This window comes from Etheostoma cragini, chromosome 16, assembly GCF_013103735.1.
Source record: "Etheostoma cragini isolate CJK2018 chromosome 16, CSU_Ecrag_1.0, whole genome shotgun sequence".
Taxonomy (NCBI): Eukaryota; Metazoa; Chordata; class Actinopteri; order Perciformes; family Percidae; genus Etheostoma; species Etheostoma cragini.
In genome coordinates, this window is record NC_048422.1 from 14,239,564 (window position 1) to 14,252,359 (window position 12,796).

Genomic DNA, 12,796 nt, shown 5'->3' on the forward strand with positions numbered 1-12,796 from the left:
ATGTTCAGGAAATTGCTTTAATTCTTGACTAAAACTCTTCTAGGATGGAAATGATAGTGGTGGTGTGGGTCTCCAAAATTACACTAGTGCATATTCTACACAATGCAATGTGTTTAATGAGGAGCTTCTTTTGCCATTTCATGAAAGCATGGTTTAAACAAGGTGCTGTAGATGTTCCTTAGGGAGAGTTGGTCCATGCCGACTCCATGGTGATGCATTCATGCTGCTATCAACACATTCCACCTCATCCCAAAGGTGCTCTGTTTGGTCGAGATATGACGAGTGACCGAGCTATAGGAGGATAACTGAGGTCAATGTCATTTTCCTAAAACAATATTGTGTGCATGTGAAATTGAATGCTGCATGTATTCATTTGAACAAAACAAAAGTGCACAGTGACCAAGCAGGCCACATCCTGTCTTAGTCTTACAAACCAGGATTTCTCAGATTGTGCTTTTTTCAGTTAACTTGCTCTGGTGATGGCTCACATTGCCTCATTTTTTTGTTATTTGCTGACTGGACTGGAAAGTGACATAGCCCTGTGTGGTTGCAGCCCATCCACTTCAAGGTTAAAAGATGTGCGCTTTCTGAAATGTCCTTCTGCACACTGCTGTTGCACTGAGCTGTCATTTATTTGGGGCCTGTTAACTTGAACAAGTGTTGCCAGTCTCCACTGACTGCTCCCATGAACCACTGAAGTGCCGATGCTGAAAGCAGCAAGTGACATCCAGCGGTGTCCGTCTGCTTAAATTATCATATCCCTTTTATTGTTTGTCTAATTCTGTTGTGAACCGTAAAAAAAACGAGACACGGTGGAATAATCTTTAAAGTAAAGTCATCATTTCAGATCAGTCAAATGCATTGCTATTTCATTTGACCTCTCGCTGACATTACACATACGAATAATCAAATTGTAATATGCAATTAAAAAACAATTGTATAGACCTCAATCAAAAAAACTCTGTTGAGGAAAACAGTTTACACTTTCTGTTGCTTCCCATAAATTGCACACAATCAATAATATGTCTATGTGACAGGGAAGATGTCTTCACAGGAAAACATTAACCTTAAACACCCATGTCAGCTTTCGAGGAGGGATTTTGTCTGTGTACCAGGAGTGAAAAGCATGGATGTCACAGAAATACTGAGGTGGAAATGCCTCCCCATATTGATAACATGCCCTTTTCAACAAATAACTCCCCTTGCATGCACACCTTTGTCTGGAAAGAAGCATTTTTGCCTACAGCACTGCTGCTAGATGGATGTTCTAGTCTTGCAGAAACCTGACACTGTAGTGTGCGACAACCCCAGGAGGGCAGCCATGTCTGAGATGCTGGAAGTGGAGTGTCTGGAGCAAACAACCCAAGCAAGCTAAAAGTCCCTTGAATCAAACGTCTTTTAGCTTTCAGTTTAAGAGCAACTGAACTCCTGAACTGTACATGCTTTATAGCAATGCTTTATTTATGCATGACCTACTGTCTGAGTCACTTAGCTGTTGGCTTAATTTGGAAGGTAGCTCAGAAGATGGATACTTAGTCTGTGTATTTCATCTTTATTGCCTCTAAAATAAGAAAATGTTAAAACCCAAAGTTCACCCCATTTACATTATATTATGTGTGAAAAGATATTCTGTGTCCCGTTCTGTGTTTTTTTTTTTCTGTTTTGCTGAACAGGTCAAATGTGGATTTTTATGTTTTCAGTGGCTGTTTGAATGTAAAGTGGGAAGCTATGTTGTATTGTTGATCAGAAGATCTGCAAGGATGTAGGCTAGCCCTTCCTCTTCAGAACCCCGAAGGATAACACATATCCTCTTGTAGTTTTGAACAATTAGTAAACTTAAGTGAAATTTTGGTGTAAGGTCTTGGTTTATTGTCACACTATCTGTATGGCTATCTATGTACATGGATGGACCATCACTTTGACGCAATTTTTTTTAAATCAGATATTCATGCTAAAATGATTTCAACTTGATGCATTAGTACCACATTTGCAACCATGGGGTTGACATTTCAGATTTTTTGTAAAATGTCTCAACAACTATGGGATGGATTGCCATTAAATTTGATACAGGCATTAATGTCCCTCTCAGGAGTAATTGTAATAACTTTGACTATTACCTTTCATAAGGTCTATATCTTAAATTGTCCAATTTGGTTTATGACCAAATGCCTGCAATACTAATGACACTCCCACCAGTGCTAACAGTGGTATTTAGCTAATGTTAGTATGATAACATGGTAAGCTAGGATGATGACCATATTAAACATCTTGTCTGCAAAAATAATGCCCATCATTATTATAATGTTATATGTAGCTTGCTGAAGTTAGCATTTAGCTCACTAAACCGCTGTGTCCGAGTGCAGCCTCACAGAGCCTCAAGCATTGCTGTAGACTCAGTCTTGTGACCACATGTAATCTTCTTTGTTGAGGGATACGTTTCCCAGAAACAAATGTCAGACATCACATATTCCTGCTGAGCACTCACAGGACCTCTGTCTCTGCCGCCATTCTGTTGATCAACTAGACAGTCAGACAGATTGATAGGCAGCCAAACAAACAGAGATATGCAGGCAGACTGATGATAATGCAGAGGCAATGTAATGCACATTCTATGTGAGACCCATTTCCCAACCTCATCCCATCCCCCTTCCTACCACCCCAATGTGTTGCACATACACACAAATAGGCCAACCACTTCTTTCTAATTTTAAAGATAAACATCACTGTGGGAAAATGGAATTGGAAATTAATCACAGCTATAAATTAAGTCACCTTTAGGGGTCTCCTTCCTCATCCACAGAGTTACAGGTAGATAGCTGAAGTTACTCTGTGTGCAGAGCTGTAGGATAGAGAGGAATTTGAATGATGACAAATGGCATAATATGTTTTGCACACAAAGCAGTGGTTTGGGGCTGATTTTTTCTGCAACTGTGAGACAGTGAATGGTGGCAACGGCAGTATGTGCCACACAATAAAGCTGCTTTCCATCGCTTTGGGCACACTTTACTGCTGCTCTTGATATCAGTATTAAAAGTGATTTGCAGCGCCGTATGTGGCAAGGAATCAAAACTTAATTTAGGCAGATAAAGATGCCATTTGGGAGGGAGATAAAGTGCTGCATCATGGGAGATATGTTCCCCAGCCTGCTCTCAGCTCCTCACCCTTACAGCGCCCTCAGATTTACTAGCTCTTTTTTCCTGCTCCATAAAACAGCAAATCTGCTCGCCAGGCGACAGGCAAATGTTAATGGATTCATTTGTCAAGAACCTTCCACTTATTTACAGTCCTCTTCCATTACCGCTGTGCCTCCTGTAAGAGAAAAAACACTGGCCAAAGTCAAAATATCGATTTGCCTGTCCATCACGACTGTGAGTCATCCTGTAAAACACACAGAGCCAAAAACACTGCTGCCACCAGGAGTTTGTTTGAACATGACAGTTACACAATCACAAGCTTTTTTTGTGGATGGTGGGTGGGATTCTCCCATCACTGCAATTATGTGATATAATAAACCGAAAATATATAAAAAATTACATTTGCAATTGTCTTAAACAAAAGGCATCACAAAATGAGTCTAATTATCATCTCTATTATCTGAAAGCAATGTGGTGAGAGTACATTATTGCTGAAATCTATTTCAAGGAATATTTCTGAAATAATTTGCCAGCCTTATGAAATTTAAGAATTTCACACAACCAGGGAGCATTGGGAATGGTTTATTTGTTCATTATTTTATCTAAGGCGTGTGATATTAACTGTTTTGCATTCTTTGAAAGACTGGTCCAGAGCGAAAAAACGGAAATTCAATACAATACACAAATATCTCTGAATTGATGAGCAGTTCTACTTGAATTTAAAATTCTGTTGCACTTCCATGAGAGGAGCCTGAAAAAGGTCTATCAATGTTGTTTGTACTTACCACATGTAGGCCTACAGTAGAAAGAATACTGGGGTTGGTTATGTTGGCGTGCTGCAGCTCCTTAGACCACCAGGGTTGCTCCAGCGTGACTGCTGACACAAGCCAGACCTTGACCCTGTGCACCAGCCACTGATAGTTGAGACTTCTCATTTGAACACACAGCCTGGAGGAAGGTGAGCTTCCTGCTGTGCCACAGACCATATCTCCCCCCTCCTCAACACATCTTATATCTTCTCCACTGCCCAGGTTTGGCTGTGCTGCTGTGGCCACTGGATCAAAGCTCCTCTGTATAGTATATTTGCAAACTTTCCTAGATCAGATCTAAGACAAGCAGATATCACGATCTGAGCAGAAACATGACCAAAAGATTCACAGCTACAGAAGTGGTAGCAGTGAGCTATAGTTGTAGTAGTATTACTTCATTTATCCCCCTTGGGCACATTTCTTTATCACAGAAACATCAAAAGTTATATAAGGTGCAGTGGCAAACACACACACAAGCCAACCGCTTATTCATATGCACCACCAATTTACTGATTCTAGATAGCGTCTTGTATCTTATTCAAAAATGCTATAGTGCAGAGTTCATTCCTGGAGAAATAAAAACTAAATTAGTGGTTTATCTTTATTCCAGTGAACTAAGTGTTTACAAACAGTAGGCTGCATTCATTTTTGTTGCTCTATGCTCAGAGATTGTGATGTTACTTTTTCTGTGAAACTGAAGTGCATTAAGGCTCTTTAGATTAAAGTCATCCAAAGAAGGCAACATATAAGTAGCATCCTGGAATGGTGGCATTTAAAGAGGAGAGCAGCACAACATTATCCACAAGGCAGTTACAGGAACTCTTTGATTCATTGTTTAATAAACACTGAGTACATCCTTGAAGAAAGGAAAGTATTCTTTCTTTTCCCACAGCATGCTGTGACTCAGAGCCACAGAGGTTCCTGCATGGCCTTGCCACGCTAACTATATAAAAGCTTCTGATTATCTTCTGCTCACTTCGGCTCAAAGACCAGACTCTCGTGGCATAATGTATACAGCACTGCAGCCTTCCACAATGTGCCATCCATACATCTGTTTCATCAACCATTGTTTCCACTTTCTGCTCGTTCCTTTTTCCTTTTTCTACAGTCCCCACCTCCCATCCGGGGAAATGGTTTGGCCTTTCTGAAGTAAACAGGCATTAATCACTGCTTGGGAGGGAATTGTCCGAGGGACAGCCCAAGGCATTTGAAGGGGGCTACACAGAGGCGCATGGGACCAGGAGATAGATGCTGTACGGGTGTCGGGTGTTATGGCCCCCTATGGGATGTGTACTGCACCAGCTGATGGGGTCAGTGTGTCCACCTTGGGTAAGTGTGTCAAGGACAGTGAGAGGAGGAGGTGGGACATGGGCTCTGGGTGAAATATGTAGCTGTACACTCAAGCAGTGGGTTGGCAAAAAAAAAATATTGGTTTCTTCTTCAGTTTCTCTTTTCCCCTTTAAACAAGAATACAAGGAGTTCACACATGTGGATAAGCATACATGAATAAGGGATCTGTCATGAATATGAGAGAGTGTGAAAAAAAACATTGCACACTTTAACTGGTGAATGTCATGAAAACATCCAGTGTGTGGCCTACAAAATAAACATTGGGTCTTTGACATTTTAAATGTCTGATATTTACCACAAAATCTACTTTTAGCAGAAGGTTTATGGACACAACATAAAAAAATAAAAAAAACAAATGAAAACTCCAATCAAGAAAATGATAGCAAATTTGATTTCATCATTGTTGATGCACTGTGCTCATCATTAGTTCTAACACAGTTTATGAACCATGAATGGCAAGTACAATTACAATTGGAATCACCTTTACTTGTTCTTCTCGAGTTATTACAATAACAGTGTATTTCTATAGTGATGTATGAATAATGTAAAATAGGATTTTTAAATGGTTGGAATAAAACTGAGGATGTTGTTGACTGCTAATTAGAATAAACTCATTTTATTTTAAAGACTATTTTATGAGCCTAAAAACCAAAAGATTATTAAATCATGTGTTTTAATTTGGTCTATTCATGTAAAATGCACCACTGAAACATTTGCATTATTGCATTTTACACATGCCATTCTCCCTCTATGGAAACCCAATATATGGGCTAAGGTTAATAAAGTCAAGTATATTCTTAGACCAACAAACTATCACTGACAAAAGCAATCTTAGCTAATTAGTTTTAGCATACTTGTGACATGTTTTATGACACATTGTGGCATAAAAATGCCGCTCAATGACCATAGACCATTGTCATTCATTATGATCATCTGCTATTTAATTAAAATCCCCAGTGAATGCCAACCAAGATTTACTGTATGCCACCCAGTATTATCTAGTCCAATAACAGTTTTGTGAGAATTATTCATGATGGGCTATAGTGGTATTTTTACTGGCAAAGAATTTACTTTAAACACCAGATCTCCAAGCGTAATCAACTGAGAATCCAGACACAAATGCATCTCATCACAGACGATTGTTTTGGATTTTCTGTGATTCGTGGGAAGTACCATGGTGAAAAAATACAACCGCAATTTCCGTTGCTTCAATTTCTTATTATCAGTGATGTGCCAAGGATTATGCAGAACACCATTTTCATACTGAAAAAATGAGTACTACTTCATAAATCCTGATAAAAAAAAAATAGCTGAAAGGATGTTTCTCAACTTTAAAGACCTTCAACTCAGAGCTAGAGACTGCCCACAGTCCAGAGTTACTCTTTGCAAACTATTGTCAACTTTGAAGCCTTATGAAAACATAGAAATGGGATTTCCAAAATTGTTTACAAAATGTCCCTTTATGTAGGTAAAATTTGGCCACGTTAGCGTTGTGGCTCTAGGAATGGCAATGTCGGTCTGTTGGTCTACCGCTTTAGCCTGGAAATCCAGACCCAAATCCAAAAGATTAAGAGTCTGGCACTGAGTTATGAAAGTCGCCCATCTTTAGGGACGGCACCAAGCGTGCATATGAAAATCTCACTGCATTCAATTGGATGACATTACAACCAGTCACAACAACACACAGGGGGATGTATCTAGAGCCCCATTCGCGTAGCTACCAGTGGAGCTAACTGATAGATTAAACTGTCGTCATCGGTTTAGCTCGCCTATAGCCCGCTTGTATCAGATACACCGATGTGATTGGTGGTGCTCAACTACAAGGGTATAGTTAAAGAGCAGCATTAATCAATGTCTGAGTAACTTGCTAAGCAAATCCAAATTGTGCTCATGCAAGAACTCAGGGTACTACCACTTTGGTCCAGACTGAAATATCTGAACAACGTTTGGATGGCATGCCATAAAAGTTGGACATTTATAGTCCTCTGAGGATGAATCCTAGCAACTTTGTCTATCCCCTGACTTTTCCTTTAGTGCAACCAGCATCAGAGATTCCACTTATCCTGTAAAATACCTCACCATCTACTTGATTGATTGGAACCCAATTTAGTGTGGACGTTCATGGGTCCCTGATGATGAATTCTATAAATGATGTTAGAGATCCTCTGACTTTTCCTGTAGCAACAACATAAGGATGACATTTATTTTCTTTTGTGAAAAACCATTTGGTAATTGTTGATCAGCTTTTTTGATGAGATACATATTCACCTGGAATGTTTCCTTTAAAAAGGATTGGTTCGCATTTCTTTCAACAAGTACAACACTGCTATGCTTGGGAGCCAGAAATTTTGGTGTAGTCATGGACTCTGACCTGAAGTTTAACAGCCACATTAAGACAATTACGAAGTCAGCCTATTATCACCTAAAGAATATATCAAGGGTTAAAGGACAGGTCAACAGGATTTAAAAAAAAATGTCCATGCTTTGATCTTCCATAGATTTGGCTACTCTAATTATGTCTTTACAGGTCTCCCTTAAAAAAAATCAATGTTCAATGTTGCAGCTGATTCAGAACGCTGCTGTACTAAGACCAAGAGAGTGGATCACATCACTCCAATTCTTAAGTCCTTACGCTGGCTTCCTCTGCCTCAAAGAATTGATTTCAAAATACTTTTGCTAGTTTTATAACAGTTTGGGGCCAAAATACAATTTTGATCTGCTACAACACTATGATCCACCCAGACCTCTCTTTCTGTCCCCAGAGTCAGAACTAAACAGGGGAAGCAGCGTTCCGTTTCTATGCTCTGCAAAAAAAAAAAACTGCAGATCTGCTGTAACTCTGTTCTTTTAAATCAAGGCTGAATACCTTTCTTTTTGATGTTGCCTTTCTTTAAATGGTTGATTCCTTTAGTGTTTCATTTCTTACACTGCACTGTACCTTTTATTCTTGTGTTGTTTTATTTTTATTTTTTTAATTTTTTTTTATATAAAGCTATTTGAATTGCCCTGTTGGTGAAATGTGCTGTACAAATAAAGCTGCCTTGCCATGCTTATACAGTATTTACATTGCAACAGGTTTTGGTTGCTGTAATTATTCCTCCTGTCCAAACTGGCCCTGAAGAGATTCCTCTCTAATGGGTGACAAGATCCGCAGGCCTCGTTCTGTGCTGAAATCCTTTTTAAAATACAGCTGAATCTTATCCTGTATGTGGCTTCAGTAGTCTGGAATTCCCAAATAAAGACGGTATCTTACAAATGTTTTTTTTTTAAATTCTATCTTGGTGTGTGTGTGTGATGCCTGGGGGACATAAACACTGGGAGGGAATTTCATGCTTAGAGAACTCTAACTTTCGCAGATATTCAGATAATTGTCTTGTCAACTACACTTTAGAATTCAATTTCTGGACTGAAGATCGCTTATATTGGAAATCACATCAGGAAGGTATAACTACAGCCACCAAAAACATACGTTTTATTGTACGTGTGGGCCTGTTAGTGTTAGTCTAATACGGACTTGAAAAAGTCATGTTTTGTGAGTCTATTTCATGTCTTAAAGCTATTACGGCATCTGCTGGACTTCAGCTCGTTACAACAACAGCACTCAGCTAGACAGCAGGGAGACATATGTTCCTCATCTTAAGTGGTGCTTTGAAAGATATTGATGGTTTAAAAGCAGCTAATAAGGGATCAATGAGGAGACTTCTCTGTCTGTTTTGTCATGATGGCAGTACGGTGGACAACTGTACCAATGGAGACTCTTACAGTAAAGAACTGCTCCCAAATGTCCTCATTAAAGTGTTGTTGTACACATTTCAAACTGATTCAAATGATCCAGCCTCAATAACACATATTTATGTTGCTATATATAGATCTGAATTTAAATATATCATTAGATTTACATGTCACACCAATATTTTGCTGTAAAATCACTGTGGAAGTAAGCAGCGTCAAAGATCCTTTGCTTTAGGTGAAGGGACAGTTGGGCAACAACTGGAGCCTTGGCAAAGCGGAGAAAACACTGATTACAATAAGCCAGACGTCTGCCAAGCAATGTATGAATGTAACTGGGAAGGAGGGGAAAAGCAGATTTAATACTAAAATATATCATAAGTCATCCACTAGATATAGATAGATATACATACATACATATACATATTTGTTGTTTGATAATGATTATTTCTCTGTTGCCCCATCCTATTCAACAACCATCTAATTATTAGTTTTACAGTAGTCTGAATCACTGTTTGGCAGGATCGTGCAAAAATCCAAATTCCTGGTAGATGAGAGAAGAAAAGCTAGCATAATGTTCTGAAGTATGAGAGCTCTCCACTTTCTTTAAGATGCTTTCATCTCGCTCGTCTGAAAGTCGGGCCTGTTGTTCTTTGTTAGGGTGTGAGTTTCAGCTATGTTGTGAACTGACATGACACAGCCAGGGATGTTTGTACATCCAGCGTTTGAATTATGGAGGACTAAAGACCTGCGTGATGATGTATGAGCAGGATGTCAGGTCTGTCTGTTAACAATGATTTATGAACGCTTAAGGGGGGACCAACTTTGGGTTGTGGTAATGCAGTCAGACTGAGAAGGCTACTGTTAACACAGTGTATGACACCTAATAAAGGCTCACACAGGAATCCATTACACCCTTTCACATTCCACTCTTATTAAATTGCATGAGAAGCTGTCTTATTCCAGGGCAACAAAGAGCCAAAATACTTCTGACAAATCCTGACTGATGGAGCACCTCTCCTCAAGATAGAAGAGGGAATCCGATAAAAGTTTCTGGATGATTACAAAAAAAATGGTGCCATAGTAAAAATCTAAAAAACTACTCTTATGATGCTCAGACCAACACGTGAAAGCCACCTCAAATCTGTTGGAAGATTGTGTTTCTCTGTAACTTGAAACTCAGGCTCATCAAAGAAATTCCAATAAGCAGTAGAGACATTTCCCAGAGAGCATCCTGTGGGGTTCCTGGTGGCAAGCAGCACTGATGGGTGGGGTCAGTGTGTCAAACTCCAATCCTGCCCCATTACTCAGCACAGGTCCCATTAATGTATCAGCCATCTGATCTGCACAGCTGCAGAGAAAGGGGGCGGGGGGCACATGTATACACAAAGAGCGAGGAATATAGGGAGAAAGGGGAGGACATGGAAAGCTGTGTTTGACATCCTCGTTGCATAACGTTGAAGCTATCACTGCTTCTTGCTGCTGCAACATAGGCCTGGACGCAATCTGTCACTACAAGGTCAAATCAATCAAAGAACCACTGATGTTCTCTCTAGAAGTCACGAATGAGCGAAGAGAAGCATCGAGAGAAAGTTATCTCTGTATGTGTGAGCATCTGTGCGCAAGCATTCGATCACAAAAGAGGGCAAAAAGCACGTGTGTTTGCGTGTAGTCGCACAGTAAGCATTCTTTTCTGGGAATTACCTGCTTGTCTCATTATTAGGTTGTTGTTGGCGAGGAACAACATGCAAACCAAGCAGGAAAAATGGAAATTGAAATATTTTCAACCCCTGCCCTTGGTCACACACACACACACACACACACACACACACAGTCACAGTGAATTAAACTTTTCAGCTCGTAAAGCACTTACAGTCCTGATAGGCAAGGGTTGCAATTTGTAAATAAACATGTGCTACCAAAAGAGAGACAGGCCTCACTTAATCATATTTCTTTGGCATATACGCTGTGTGTGTTGCTCAATTCAAGTGAAATTAAGTAACTGTTAATTGATGATTTTGTATATATTAGGCAGGGATTTATTTTTCTGCCTTGTACACACAGCACATTGTTCCACAAATCAGTTTTAGCAGTAAGCTCTAGTGCACAGCAATGAGCAAATACTGTGCTCACGCTCACTGGGATAATAAGCAAATAAAAATTACAAAGAAAAACGCAATAAATGGTAAAAAAGCAAATGTTCCTAAATCCCATTCACTGAATCAATTATGCATAATGGTTTAGAGCAGCATATTTAGAAATGCTGCAGACAAATTTCACCTGGACCGTCATTGCTGTGTATATTGAAAAGAAACTAGGAGTATTAAAACTAACAGCTTATAGAAGATCATGTTATCGATCATACTGCATAGTAGAAGAAACCACACATTGAGGATGTGTTGATGAAAACAAAACAAAAGAAGGCTTTATTGCATTTCTGTTGTTTCTTTGCACCAGATTGGAGCCCGGAGAGCTTTCCGCCGGACCCCTGCTGAGATGGGCTGTGGCGGGAGAGCCCAGGCTTTCAGGCAGACTTCACTTCAGGCTCAGAAACAGGGGAGATGGGATCTGGTAGGGTCCCTCCTCAGCAAGGGGGCGGGTGATATCCCAGGACCCCTGCTCTGTTTCTGCTCCAGGTTACACCGGTTAAAGCAGGGGGTTCTCCCCTCTCAGTCCCTGAAGGGTCTCCTTGCCCTCTGGGTAAACTTCAATTAGAAAAAGGTTGAAATCAAACACCGAACACATCTCATCAACCAGCCCTGAAAAGGACAACAAACAAACTGATAGAAAGATGGATTTTGACCAAATGGTGTATTGTATCTGAATGCTGCATGAAAAATAATAATATCTGTCTGTCAAACACAAAATATAGAAAATAACACCAGAATTACATTTTTAATTGTGTTTTGTTCAGCCATTTTATTGTTATGTAACACAAACATTACTGCATTGAAATAGACAATGTAGCTTCTCCTTTTTGGTATCACGTCAAAGAAATTCCTCTGTGCTTCAATGGAAGTCGTCATACTGTAATAATAATGGTAGTAATTTGAGGGCCCCTTTTTAAATGCAAACTGCAGATTTTTTATTTCCATTTGAAAGCACAAATTCTAAAAATGTGCCGTTTCTACCCCAAAAAAGTGTTTAAAATGCAAATATATGCTTGCTTGCAAGTATTTAAAATAAATAATTTGCATTCTGAGTCTGGCACTTGGAGATGTTCTGCAAAAAATAATTGTAGTAAAGCAACAGCGAACACGTTGCAGTTTTAACGCACTTCTTCTCTTCCCACACCTCTTTCTACTGTTGGGGTTATCTATCTTGTAGGTACAATGAAAACACTACTGGTCTCAGTTTCATCAACACTGTTGCTACACTTAAGTGCAGTAACTTAATCCCTTCTGAAACAGAAGGGATTCAACCTTAGCCAGCGGGCTGGGAGGGAGGGAGAGCTGAGTGGAAGTGGAGGAGGGTGTTGTCACCACACTCTACAGCATTATGGCGTACTGTAGAAGTGGCAGGGGCCTCAGGGTCATTTAGATAGGGTTCCTCTACCCTGAGGTGTTAAATTCAAAACCACATTTATCATCACAAAAAAAGCTTTTCTTTCAGCATCTGCTCACTTAACTTTAATTATAGCTTCCTTTCAGGGGAGGAAGGCCATTAAGCTGGGTTGGGTCCTCAACTCGTTCTCCTCTCAGTGTAGAGCACTGTGTTATGGCTGGAGACTGCACTGATATGGAAAAGTGAAATGTATTCTCCTTCACATGGCCA